This window comes from Chiloscyllium plagiosum, unplaced genomic scaffold (genome assembly GCF_037043375.1).
Source record: "Chiloscyllium plagiosum isolate Xiang-an unplaced genomic scaffold, Cpla_swu_hap1 HiC_scaffold_4, whole genome shotgun sequence".
Lineage (NCBI taxonomy): Eukaryota > Metazoa > Chordata > Chondrichthyes > Orectolobiformes > Hemiscylliidae > Chiloscyllium > Chiloscyllium plagiosum.
The window spans coordinates 93841056-93854681 of NW_028270142.1; the positions used below are offsets into that span (position 1 = coordinate 93841056).

Consider the following 13626-nt stretch of genomic DNA (forward strand, 5'->3'; position numbering starts at 1 on the left):
CAAGGAAATTCATACTCATTAAGCTCCACAGGAAGATTAATTAGTGATTGTCTATGAAGCTTGTTGATGTTATCACATCTCATCCCCATCCCACTCCGAGCTAATCACTCACATCTTGTACTCACTCTGTTGTAGCCTGCTGGTTGCAATAATTGCAGCCACCATTGCCCTTATTCCTGGTGGTATTGATTGCATTAAGGAGATGTGGGCTTCTAAGTGGCTGACAGCTCTTAGGACATGGAAGTTCCACCCCCAGGAACCTTGCTGCCAATGATAGTATGTCTTCCCCAAAGGAGGTACATTGTATTGTATAATTGCATATTGGACACGATGAGTTCGGACAGGAATGCAAAGAATTTGAGAAATGCTAAGAAAACTTTCTTTTATTCTGTCATAGAGTATAGGCATCGTTGTTTGGACCAGCATTTATTGTCCCTAATTGCTCTTTAGCTGACAGAGTAGACTCCTATCATTTGGATTAAATTCTACCCTGGATTACCATTTATATTAATCATGTAGAAACTTAAAAAAAAAGTTTTTTTTCACTAAATGAATGAATAAATCTTATTTGTAATTTGAATATTTATATTATTTTTGTAATGAGCCATTATAAGAACTATACAATGGAGATGCTACACTGTCGATTCCACAAGCTTGTGTTTATAAATAAACAGGTTCATGGTTGGCACATTTTGTTTTTGATAAGTAACACTTCAACTTGCTATGATCTGAGTGTCATGTCTTCCAATAAATGGTGATTGATAAATGCTACACCTAACACTATAAGTATCATAATAAATTAATAATATTCTGGGCAACAATATAAGTACAATGCAGACTATTGCAAGTGTCTTGGCTTGTTACATTACTTTAAAGGTACTGTAAAGTGTAAATTGTTGTACAAATGAATTAATATGACACAAACAGGTGGATGACATACAATACATTCATATAATATTCTTTCTATACTCTGAGAGCAGTGATGGTTCTGCTTAATGCAGTCAATTGAAAAACGTGGACAGTAAATAAAATAGGTTGCCAATTTGCCATTGTGAAAGGATAGGAATTTTATAATCAAAATCTTATTGCATCAGCAGCTAATGTGATGTTGTGGGAGATCTTATCATAAATGTTGAAAGTTTGGAAACATTTTAGGGCTAAGAAGTGACAGATTATTTCTAATGTGATATTATTCTGGGGACATAACCCTGATGTGCGCCCCTAGTACATTAAGGCTCATGCTGGGATTTGTTCATTTGTCATGTCAGCTCACTGACAACTTCTGCTATAAATAAATTTGATGCTATCCTGCCTATTCAATGCAAAATTCTTTACCAAAACAGTGGTTTCAAGATCCAGTACTCCCAACAGGGAGTAAGTTTCCCAAGGATATATCCTGGGAAATGACAAACAAAGATGCAGTTATTTCCAGGAATGAACAATCAGAGGCAATGTGCTGACAATTATGGCAACTACTACCCACCACCTGAACAGGAACACAGACTTATCTTTTACATTAGTAAATAAAAAGTAAATTAAATATTGAAAAATCAATCCACAAACATTTTAGGCATCTTCACTAGAGCATGAGGTCGGGGATAGCAATGAACTCAAGACAAATTTTAAAAAAGCAAGGAACAAATAATACTATTGTCATACCAGTGTTTTATGAAGGGGATACACAGTGTTTATGCAAAAATATGCTGGTGATTCCTATTGTCAGAATTGCATCCTCTAATCATTTGCTCTGGTGAAAACCTCAGTTAAAGGGTTTGCACATAATGGCCTGACTTTCTGGCTCACTTGCAGCATTTTGGAAGTAGGGGTGTGGGGTGGGGAAGGTGTGATGTGGGTAGCAACACACCATCAGGAACCCATCATTTTCAACAGTGAGTCTGTCTGTAATATCGCAACTCGACCACAACATTGAATCTTACCTCCGGATTTCCCAGCAGGAAGACATAATGAGGCATTCAATAATCTGTTTCAGTTCTGCTACCTAAAGCTCCCTGTGAGGCTAAGAATGAAAGTATTGTCAAAGTGTCAAGACAGAGTGTGCAACTGGTTGGAAGGGGTATCAACATACTATTCAGATGTGACCCTGGCCAAACCCACAGATGGGAAGATGAAACTGACTGCAGAGAGAGAGAAAAAAAGGTGTGATAGCCAAGGAAATCAACAGCTAAGTGCTGTGCTTGATATCTGGATAGAGTGCCAATACAGTATGCACCCCTGAATATTGAGGGCCATAGCAATTGTCACCATGCAGCCACTATCGTATCTATTTCTATGTGAGCTGAGTATAAGAGGCTGGCTGGGGAAGGACTGGGGAGAAGGGATGTGGAGAGATAGTCAGATCTGGTTAGGGTTCACTGTGTAGATTGGGAGGATGGACAGGGTGGTTGGGGTTGATTAGAAGGGTTGGTTGTAGAGTCATCCAGCTTTGAAACTATCTAACATTTTTAGGGTATTTGCAGAGAATCAGCCTGTTGGAAATTTAAATCCTCTGTGCATTTTGCACACATGTCTGTGTGTCAGGACTCTGCAGAAGTCCCATCTCAAATGATCCAGAGACCATAAAATTTAGCTAAATCTGTTTCTGTATGATGATTGAGAGATAAATATAGATCTGCATATGATAATGCAACATCACTGCTATTCTTCAAAATAAGGCCATTTTGCAGGAGATTAAGCCCTGGTTACCATCCCATTTCAAATACAGTACCTCAATGAGTACAGCAGTCCTTCAGTATTGTGCTGGAGAATGAACCTTGATTTTTGTGCTCAATACTTGGGAGTTAGACTTGGGCCTGGACTTTGTGGTTCAGAGGCAAGATGCTACTAACAGAGCAACAGCCAATACTAGAAGGCAAAGGATTTGTAGTTAAGTAAGGGTATTCATTTTACTTTTTAGCAGCATGAAAATATTTCACAATTTCTGTTTAATATTTTCCAGTCATAAAATTAGTGTCTAAGTTCGAATCTCCTATCTTACCCATTTTTGCCTGCTGCCCACTGAGTGCCCTTCTGCCTTGTGAGGAATTGTATGGCAAGAGTTAAAGAGCCGTATGTATGAGAGGAATGTTAATCTTTTTTTTTTCTCAGGGCTCATGAGGGTAGGTGGGCGCGGCATAGGTTCAGCTATATAGTGTTGGTAACTGCACTGGCTCTGATTAAATGAAATGTGCCTGATTCAATTCTTTCCAGGCACTTCTGGCAGGTGAGAGCTGTGGATGCCCTCAGCATCTCATCCTCCTCCTCCTCCTTATCTCTGAAATCTGCAATCTGCACGTAATCATGAGCTCCTGCCTAGCTGTCAGGTAGTGTTATGTAAGGCACAGCAGAATGCTATGATTCTGGAAATATTATTTAATGAATACTCAAGAGCTTCCCAGATCTGTCCAGACCTGAATTAAAACTTCAGCATTCTGATAACCTTCTCAATGATAAGTCTTGCACTCATATAGCTTTTGTTCTTCCTTGGGCATCAGTAACTGGGTTGCTCATGGGTGCCATCAGCCATAGTTTTGGAGGATTTCTAATGAACCATCCACTGAGTCTGTTTGGAGCACAGAGATCCATGGGAGACTGGCACAGAATAAAACTGGTATGCAGCATCCCAGGTATCTTGCAAATTTTTTTAAGGGTAGTTAATGGCGAAGCAGTTTGTCACTGCACCAGAAACCTAAGTAATGCCTTGGTGACCTCTATTGGTATCTCAGACAATGGAATTTTAATGTTAAAAATCTGAAATTAAAACTCAAACAATGATCATGAAATAGGTAACGATTCCTTGACCAGACCTGACCTGTCCTGACCTGTCCTGACCACTCCACCCTCCCTACTGACCTATCACAACTATTTCCCAATCTGCATCCACCTATCGCCTCCCAAGTTAACTTACCCCCAGCCCCACCCCCAACCCTCTATTTATCTGTCAGCCCCCTTGCCCCCTCCACATTCCTGATGAAGGGCTTATGCCCGAACAGTTGACTGTCCTGCTGTTCGGATGCTGCTATGCTTTTCCAGTGCCACGCGTTTTGACTCAGACTCTGCAGTCCTCACTTTCTCATAAAAGTTGATCAGGTTTAACTAATGTCTTTTAGAGATGGATATCTCCCCACTGCAATATGGTTGGTATTTAACTGGCTGCTGAAATTGCCTAGCAATCCATTCATTAGTATCAAGGTCTTAAAGAAATCAAACCAACAGACCACCAGCCAATGACCTAGGTACCAGAATTGTTAACAGCAAACTCAGCACTGTTAAGCCTGTAAAGTGATCCTTATTAACATATGTATCCTTGTGCCAAAATTGGGAGAGCTTTCTTATAGACATTCCTGATGAAATGCTCTTGCCCGAAACGCTGACTCTCCTGCTCCTCAGGTGCTGCCTGATCTGCTGTTCTTTTCCAGCACCACACTCTTCGAGCCTGATCTCTAGCAACTGCAGTCCTCACCTTCTCCCATCTTATAGACTAGTCAAGCAACAGCCTGACTGACAGTCATACTCATGGACTTTGTGGACAATGTTCTAAATAACACCATCGTTGTCTCTGGTAATGTCCTGTGCTACCTAGAGGTGACAGCACAGTGGTATACAATGTGGGGAGTTGCCCTAGGAGGTAACCTGTGAGTCCTCAACAGTGACTCTGTGCCCTTTGAAGTCTCATGGCTTGAGGCCAACTATGGACAAGGGAACCTCCTGCTGATTACCACATCAGCCCCCATTAGCTGATAAATCAGAATTCCCCTGTGTTGAACACCACTGAAGTACTAAGGCTGGAAAAGGTGCAGAAAATATGATAAGACCATAAGACATAGGAACAGGAGCAGGCTGCTTGGCTCCTTGAACCTGCTCCACCATTCAGCAGGATCATGGCTGAGCTGACATTCCTCTTGTCCATTTTCCTGCCCTGTACCCACAATCATTGATTCCCCTAATGATTAAGGAATTTTGAGTGGGGCACTTCAATGTTCACAATGTTCCTCACCAAGAATGCCTTGATAACCTCACTACTGTCTGAGCTAATTGTGTTCTCAAGGACATATTTGCTCGACTAGTTTGGGTAGTAGTGAGGGAGTGAATAATAAGGAATAATCTACATGACCTAATCCTCATGAATCCATCTCCTGCAGACTCACCTGTCCATGACAATCTTGGTAAGAGTGACCATCCACAGTCCAAATTTAGCACAAATCTGCAAATGTTACAAAAAGATAAAGTCCTGTCTTCACATTAAGGATATATTTTGTCATTTAGTGTGTCACTACCACTGTGTTAGATGAGATAGATTGCAATTAGATCTAGTTCAATTCAAGACTGGGCATTCACGAGAACTTTGGGTCATCAGCAGCAGTAGAACTCTACTCAAACACAATCTGAAACCTCATGGCCCAGCATTTCCCCACAACACCATTGGCATCGAGCCAGGAAATCAACTCTATTTAAATGAAGAATGTAGAAGTGCATGCCATGAGTAGCACCTGGCATACCTGAAAATGGGGCGTTGACCTGATGGAGCTACAAAACAGGACAACTGATGTGCAAAACAGTACAAACAGCAAGTGATTAACAGAGGAGGATAACCTTAGATTACAGGAGGATAAAGCTGGGCTGGTCAGGTGGGCTGATCAGTGACAAATAGAATTTGATTATAATTTTGTTTCTTCATTCATTCACTCTTCATGGGCATCATTCACTGGGCTTGCCCCTAGTTGTCTGGACAAGGTGGTGTCGAGCTGTCTTCTTGAAACACTGAAGTCCATGTGCTGCAGATCAACCCCTAATGCTGTTAGGGAGGGAATTCCAGGATTTTGACCCAGCAACAGTGAAGGATTGATGATATATTTCCAACTCAAGATTGTGAGTGGCTTGGAGGGAAACATGCAGGTGGTTATATTCCCATCAATCTGCTGCCCTTGTCTTTGTAGATTGAAGTGGTAATGGTTTTAGAAGGTAGTGTGTAAGGATCTTTGGTTGATTTCTGCAATGCATCTTGAAGTTAATACACACTCTTTCTACTAAGTGGTGGGAGTAGAGTGAGTGGATGTTTACTGATGTGGTGCAAATCAAGCAGGTTACTTTGTCTAGGATGGCTGTTAAGCTTCTTGAGTTTTATCAGAAGTGCATCCATCCAGACAAGTGGTGAGTATTCCATCACACTCCTGACTTGTGCCTTTTAGATGTTGGACAGATTTGGGGATTGAGGAGGTGAGTTATCTGCTGCAGCATTCACAACCTCTGACCTGTTCTTGTAGCCACTGTGTTTATGTGGCAAGTCAAGTTGAGTTCCTGGCCAATGGTAATTCCCAGAATGATGACAGTGAGGGATTCAGTAATGGCAACACCATTGAATGTCAAGGGATGGTGTTTAGATTGTCTCTTTTTGGTCATGGTCTTTCCTGGCCTTTTTGTGGTGCTAATGTTACTTGTCACTTGTCAATCCAAGCCTCGATATTGTCCAGATCTTGTTGCATTTAACATGGACTGCTTCAGTATCTGAGGAGTAGTAAATGGTGCTGAACATCATGCAAACACTGGTGAACATCCCCAATTCTGACATGATGAAGGGAATATCATTGAAGAAACAGCTAAACATAGTTTGGCTGAGGAAACTATACTGAGGAACTTCTCCAGAGATGTCCTGGAGCTGAGATGACTGACCTCCAACATTCACAACCAACTTCCTATGTGTCAGGATGACTCCAACCATCAGAGAGTTTGCCCCCTGATACCCATTGATTCCTGTTTTGTTATAGATTATTGATGCTATACTCAGTTGATGCCAAGGGCTGTCACGCTCACCTCATCTACAGAATTCAGCTCTTTTGTGCATGTTTGAACAAAAGCTGTAATGAGGTCAGAAGCTGAGTGGCCCTGGCAGAAACAAACTGAGCATCACTGAGCAGATTATTGTTGAGCAGGTGCTGTTTGATAGCACTGTTAAAGACACTTTCCATCACTTTCCTGATGATCCAGAGTAGACTGATGGGGCAGTAATTGGCTGGGTTGGATTTGTCCTGCTTTTTGTGCACAGGATATAACTGGGCAATTTTCCAACTTGTTGGGTAGATGTCAGTGTTGTAGCTGTACTGGAACAGCTTGGCTACAGGGAGTGACAAGTTCTGGAGCCAAAGTCTTCCGTACCACTACTGGAATGTTGTCAGAACCCAAAGCCTTTGCAGTATCCAATGCCTCCAATCTTTCTTGATATGACATGAAATGAAGACTAGCGTCTATGATGCTGGGGACCACTGAAGGAGGCAAGTAACGTTCCACTTAGCACCTCTGACTAAAGTTTGCTGTGAATGCTGCAGCCTTATCCTTTGGACTGTTGTGCTGGCTCTTGCATCATTGAGAACGGGGATATTTGTGGAGCCTCCTCCTCCAGTTGTTTCACTGTCCATCACTATTCATGACTGGATGTGACAGGACTGCAGAGCTTAGATAGAGCTGATACATTAATTGTGGGATTGGTTACTCTGACTAATACTTGCTGCTTTTGCTTTTCATGTTCAAGTAGTCCTATTTGGTAACTTCACCAGGTTGATATCTCATTTCTGCTATGCCTGGTGCTGCTCCTGGCATGCCCTCCTGTACTCTGCATTGAACCAGGATTGATTCCCTGGCTTGATGGTAATGATTGAGTGAGGGATATGCTGGGCCGTGGGGTTGCAGATTGCACTGGAATACAATTCTGCTGCTGTTGATGGCCCACAGCACTTCATGGATGCTCATTCTTGAATTACTAGATCTGTTCAAAGTCTATCCCATTTAGAACGGTGATAGTGCCACACACCACGTTGGAGGTTATTCAAGGTGTGGCTTGGTCTCCATAAGGACTGTGCAGTGGTACCTCTTTTTGGTTCCATCACCACCTGCCACGGACTTAGTCTAGCTGCTATGTCCTTCAGGACCCAATCAGCTCGATCAGTAGTGCTGTCCAATGAAGTGTTGGCATTCCACTAATGAACCAATGAAGCTTTTCTTTTCATTTCTTTTCTATTACAGGCACGATGAATGACAGTACCTAGCTTGCAACCTTTGACTTGGTGCATAGCATGGTTTTAAATATGATGCTGACAGTACAAATTCTCTGAAGACTCTGGAGTGGACAGCATTTCTGCTCCAAGTGAGTGCAAGATAGTATGACAGAAGAGCTACATGCATAATAAGGCAAGCTGCAGTGAATTTCATGAAGTATTTCTTTAAAACCCAAGGACAGAAATATCTCTCGGGCAGAATTGAATTGAATTAGCTTTATTGACTTCTCAAATGGGTCCAGTGAAAAGTTTACAGATTTTTCAGTTCAAGTTATGAGGGAAAAATTTAGAAAAATAAAAGAAATAACAAGTTCAGCATTGCAGATTATAGAAATAAATTAGAAAATAGAGAAATAAAATGTTCAGAACAATGTTCCTTCCAACCCACTGACATCTAGCCTCCAGTACACCTGGCCTTGAATCCAGACTGTGCTGGGCTTCACATCAAGGCTCTTGGGGCTGGGAGATGACTTTAAAATCACCTTGAGGCTGGATGTCCATGCTGACCCCATGATGGGCCAAAAGACCACCACGGGCCATTAAAAGACCACCACCCCCTGCTGAGAGACCAAGATGAGAGGCTGGAAAACTGCTATGCCAGGTCGAGAAGATACCATACACGGCTGAGGGACTGCAACGCTGGGGTGAAAGACGACTACGCTGGGCCGAGAGACCGCCTTGCCAGGCTGGAAGGCTGTCATGCCAGGCAGGGACATCACCTTGCCAGTCCAAGAAGTTGTCTCATCAGGTCCGCACTGTGGCCGGGAATTCAAGGCTGAGAGTCTAAGCCCATGATGAGGCTGGGAATCCAAGGCTGAGTGGAAAAAGGAAAGAGAGAAGAAGAAAGAAAAGCACAAAAGAGAAAAAAGGAGAAAAAAAAAGAGTTGGATGGAGCAGACGGCCCCTGGCTGAAGTTTTCTAATCCATCTCCATCTTGGATTTGAGGATGTAATAATAAAACACTATTGTCTTGGCTTCTTATTACACTCTTGGGAGTGCATTTTCTTACCTCAATCCCATGGATCAGTCTAAAACATTTAGTGATATTGTTTTGCCAGCAAGTTAAGGTTTGATTAGAAACAGCTATATCTATTGTTTCTTTATTGTGTTCCAATTTCGTTTGAATTGCTGACTTCACATCACCACGTTCTGTTCATTCTCATCAACTATCCCTTGACTTCATGATGTCTCCTCAGGATCATGGGTTTTTGCCATGGGTTTTCATGTGACTGAACAGGATGACTCTCAAATCAGAGAATTTTAGGTACATGAGGGTAAGATGTCCCATGTCGCATAAGATCAGGAGTACAAAATTGGCTTTTGGCTTTCCTTCTTTGCCTGTGCTTGACCTCATCATTAAGGCTTTTAGAGTCAAAGCATGAAGCAATTTAATGAATAAGTTGTCATCAAATTGAACAATTTTAGCAAGTTCTTCCCAGTCATCAATGTCAATGCTGCTGTATCTCTATGAGAGCTGATTAGTGGTTTTGTAGCATTACCTTTGTCCTCCTCTGGAACAATGATCATTTGTGAGTTAAGCAAAAAGAAGATAGTGAAGAGATGTTTTTAAGCCATACAGACAGTGTTGAGTCCATTGTAGTCAATGTTTGTAGGTTTAGCTTCAAGGAGGACTCTAGCATTTGTTCAACAATCATCAATTCAATCCAGAGTGTGCAGTTCTAGTTAAATTTCCTTAGTGTATGACTAAGTCCAGGTACACTGCAGTACAGGCATGCAGTGTCAACAACTGCTCTGTACACTAAGACGTCTGTTGACTTGTAGATGTCTTTGTTGTCAAATGGTCACTGCTGTACTTTGTAGAAAGTTGAGCTGACCTAGTATTGAATCTCCTCATCAATGGTGACCTTTTGACAGAGGTGACTGTCAAGGTATGGGAAGTACACAATATATTTTCCTTCAACCTGTGAGGTGGAATATATGACGAACCAGGTCTGGGGCAACATGTGAATTCAATTTTGGTAACATTCAAGGATAGGCTGAGTCTTTTGAGAACTGAAGAGATACAAATATGGCAATGATACTGCACTCATCTGCATATCAATATATGTTTGCTTTTATCTGTGCAGTTCAGTTCAATTTTAGCATCGATGCAACTGAGGATAAAGATATTTGCAAAACTCTGTTATAACACACTACAGAGCAATTGACCTATGATGAGGTAAATAGCCACAATCAGATGGATTGTAAATAGTACTTGTGCTTTCATACAACTTTACTTGATACTGTCTAGATGCTGAAGGCATTTGTTTCAGATCTCCCACTTAAGACAATCCAGTCTTAAGAATTGTGATGACATTCAGGATTGTGATGACAGGTTTTGGACATTCAAATCTCTGATCTCCATCACTGATTGAACAAATCTATGATCTATCAAGCAGGCACCAGTCTTCTCACGCATTAAGTGATCACCTAGACTTGAATAATGATATAAGCCAGGTGATGCCAATGCTGTGATTTGGGATGCCTCCGTGGGGTTTTGTATTTGTCTCCTGTCAGAAAAGAGTTGTTCTGAGCACAAATTGGTCAGCAGGATAACATTTTTATTTACTTTTCCTATTCTGTTTTTCCAAAGTTCTGATGCAAACATCGGAGTCACAACTACCCAGGCATTAGGCTCCCTCAGACAAATACTTTTTTCTCCTTTGTGATGTCTATGAGAACTTCATCAAGGTCAGAGTAGAACTTCTATTTTTATTTATTGTATTCTGGTTTTCTTTGAGTTAATGACTTCAGGTGTTTAATCCTTTTTACCTTAACCCTCTGATGTCAAGGAATCTCAGGTATCCCATTTTCAAGCATGCCTTTCTCTTTTTGGGGTCAGTTTTTTCCAAATAATGCTAATTTGCATTCATTACATTTTTCACTGCAGTACTTAATTCTGAATTATATTTTCTTTTAGGTTGACATCTTTCTCACAGCCAGCAAATAATGCAATAAAGTTGTCCAGGTTAACAATAATTTACATTAATGTTGGTAAGTAAATGGAATCTGTAATCACAGCGTCAGAGGATTTGCTTTAATGTGGTTTCCTGTGTGCCCCAACTGGCACTTCCTCAAGCTTTCAGTTGTAGCCTTTCCCCATTCCCAACCATCCAAGTTGCAATCTCTTCCCCTCTATCATAGGATGGGCATGTCACTGGGCCAGCATTTATTGCCCATCCCTAAATGCCATGTTGCTTTGGATCTGGACTCATATGTAGGCTAGACCAGGTGAGGACAGCTGATTTCCTTCCTGAAAGAGCATTAGTCAATCTTTAAAGACATTCAGCAGTGGTTATGTGGTCTAGATTTTTAATTCCAGTTCGTCATTGAATTCAAATGTTAATATCTGCCATGGTGGAATTTGAATAAATGTCCCTAGAACATTAACCTGTAGTTTATGAATTACCAGTCTAGTGACATTACCACTACACTAATGCCTTCCCTTTCCATTGAAGGCAGTTTTCCGTCTCCAATGATGCTGAGTTTCATTTACTTGGGATCCTGTTAATTTTAGTCCAATTTAATGGTTCCAAGCATTTTCCCAAGGCAGACATCTTGTCATGCATTACTCCTTTGATAATATCAAATAGCTTTCCACTGATCCTCGGAAACACCTTATGTATTATGATCCTAAGAAAAATTGTAGCCAGCATTTCTTTCTCGTCTTATCCGTAACCTTGGCCTTAGTCTAATACAATCTCAAATCTGTAACTTAAATGCAACAAATAAACCACAACAAGTCAGCAGCAGGTCAAGATGGCATTCAGTTAGATAACATTTTTGATCTCATCTCATATCACAGCATTTGCTTGCATAAAAGCAAAATAATGCAAATGTTGAACATTTGAAATAAAACAGAAAATACGAGAAATATTCAAAAGATTTGGTTGAAAGATAAAGTCACACCAGGCAGAATTTTTATCTAGTGAAAAGGTTTTTAAGATGGGTATGGCAGCAGCTTCTCACTATTGATCAGCATGTTGGTTTGTTGGTATGTTCCTACCTCTCGCCTATTTTCAGAGAACCTGACTGGGAGCATGGAATGAGAGCGAAATGCCTGCCAATAGTAAATTAGGCCATTAAAGTGTGACTAGACTTTCCCAATGGTAGCTGGACCACCCTAATGTATCTGGAGCTGTAGGAGATGGGTAGCAGCTCCATCACTGGAGGGATGCCAGAGAAACATCCGACAAAGTAATACTAAATGGTCCATTAGGAGAAAGTAAGGACTTCAGATGCTGGAGGTCAAAGTCAAAGAGTCTGGTGCTGGAAAAAGCACAGCCGGAGAGGCAGCATCCGAGGAGCATGAGAATCAATGTCTTGGGCATAAGCCCTTCATCAGGAATGCAGGATCCAAGGAGCAGGAGAATCGACATATCGACCATAAGCCTTTTATTAGGAATGATCCATTGTATAGGCTGTGTGGTCATAGGGCTACCTGTGGAGGGCCTCCCCGTCAGGCAATTCTGGTCACAGCACAATTTACACATTTTATGTTGGCCAGAAGGCACCTCCATTGTGAGGTCATTGTGAGGTCACTCCAGCGACAGCAACACCTTTCTGTTGGGGCTATTGGCCACCCCAGGGCATCTTTTCTGTGAAGCCTGCTTGTCATTATTAATTCGAGACCAAAGACAGAAAGGTCAAATTATGAACAAGATAGTAAATTAAAATGATGTGCAGCTTGAAGCTTGGAGTCATATTTGCAAATTGAATGGAAGTGTTCTACAAAACAATAATCCTGTCTTCATTTTGTATCCTCAAGGTAGAGGAAAAAAAGCAGTTGCAAAGAATACAGCAAACCTACTAAATTGAAAAAAATCAGGTGCAAGTTGATTTTCACCTAGAATGAGTGTTTGGGAATTTGAATTTGGCTATGTGAAGAGATAAAGATCAGGTATTGCACCTCCTATACCTGCATGGAAAATGCAGGAAGAGGAGTGGCTATTGGGAGTAACTGAGAAGCAAGTCAGAGTTGTGAAGGATGATGTCAGTTCAGTGGGGCAGGAACATGTTGAAATAATGGCTATAATAGCAATCTGCTTTGTGGATCTTGGTAAGGAGATGGAAGCAGATTGTTTGGAGTTGGAGTCTATGCTATTTAAAGACCACATGGTAGAGAAACTTCTCAAGAGGAGTTAAAGTCAGAAACAGTCTTGGAAACAATGTCATGCTTCAGTGGTAGAATTGTGGTTCAGTGGAAGGTAGAAGTGTCACAGAGCTGGTGTTCTGTCTTTGTATTGCTTATATTACTTAAGTTGTATCTTTGTAACACCTATTACTGTACAAATACAAATTGTTTTGTAGATCTAGAGAAATGCCTATTTCTCAGCAATCAGTACTTACTTGATCAACCACGACACAAAGTTAGTTATTTATGGAGAACCTGTATTTATCAGATATGGTCATTTCTTTTGGAAATCTATCAAATATTGGCCAATACTTCCTTCTTCATTTGAAACGTGGTATTAATCACATCCTTTTTGTTCATAATATTCTGAGGATTGAAATACAGCAGCAGATGTCTCTGTGGTAGTCTGATGCCAATGGATTATAACGCTTGTTACTTACAACCATT

General features: G+C 41.1%; 1 protein-coding gene across 4 annotated transcripts in view; it reads right to left on the reverse strand.

Moving 5' to 3' along the window:
* The window catches only part of myom1b (myomesin 1b), a 165032-nt gene that overhangs the window by 7285 nt on the left and 144121 nt on the right, over nt 1-13626 (reverse strand). The gene's annotated exons all lie outside the window — the stretch shown is intronic.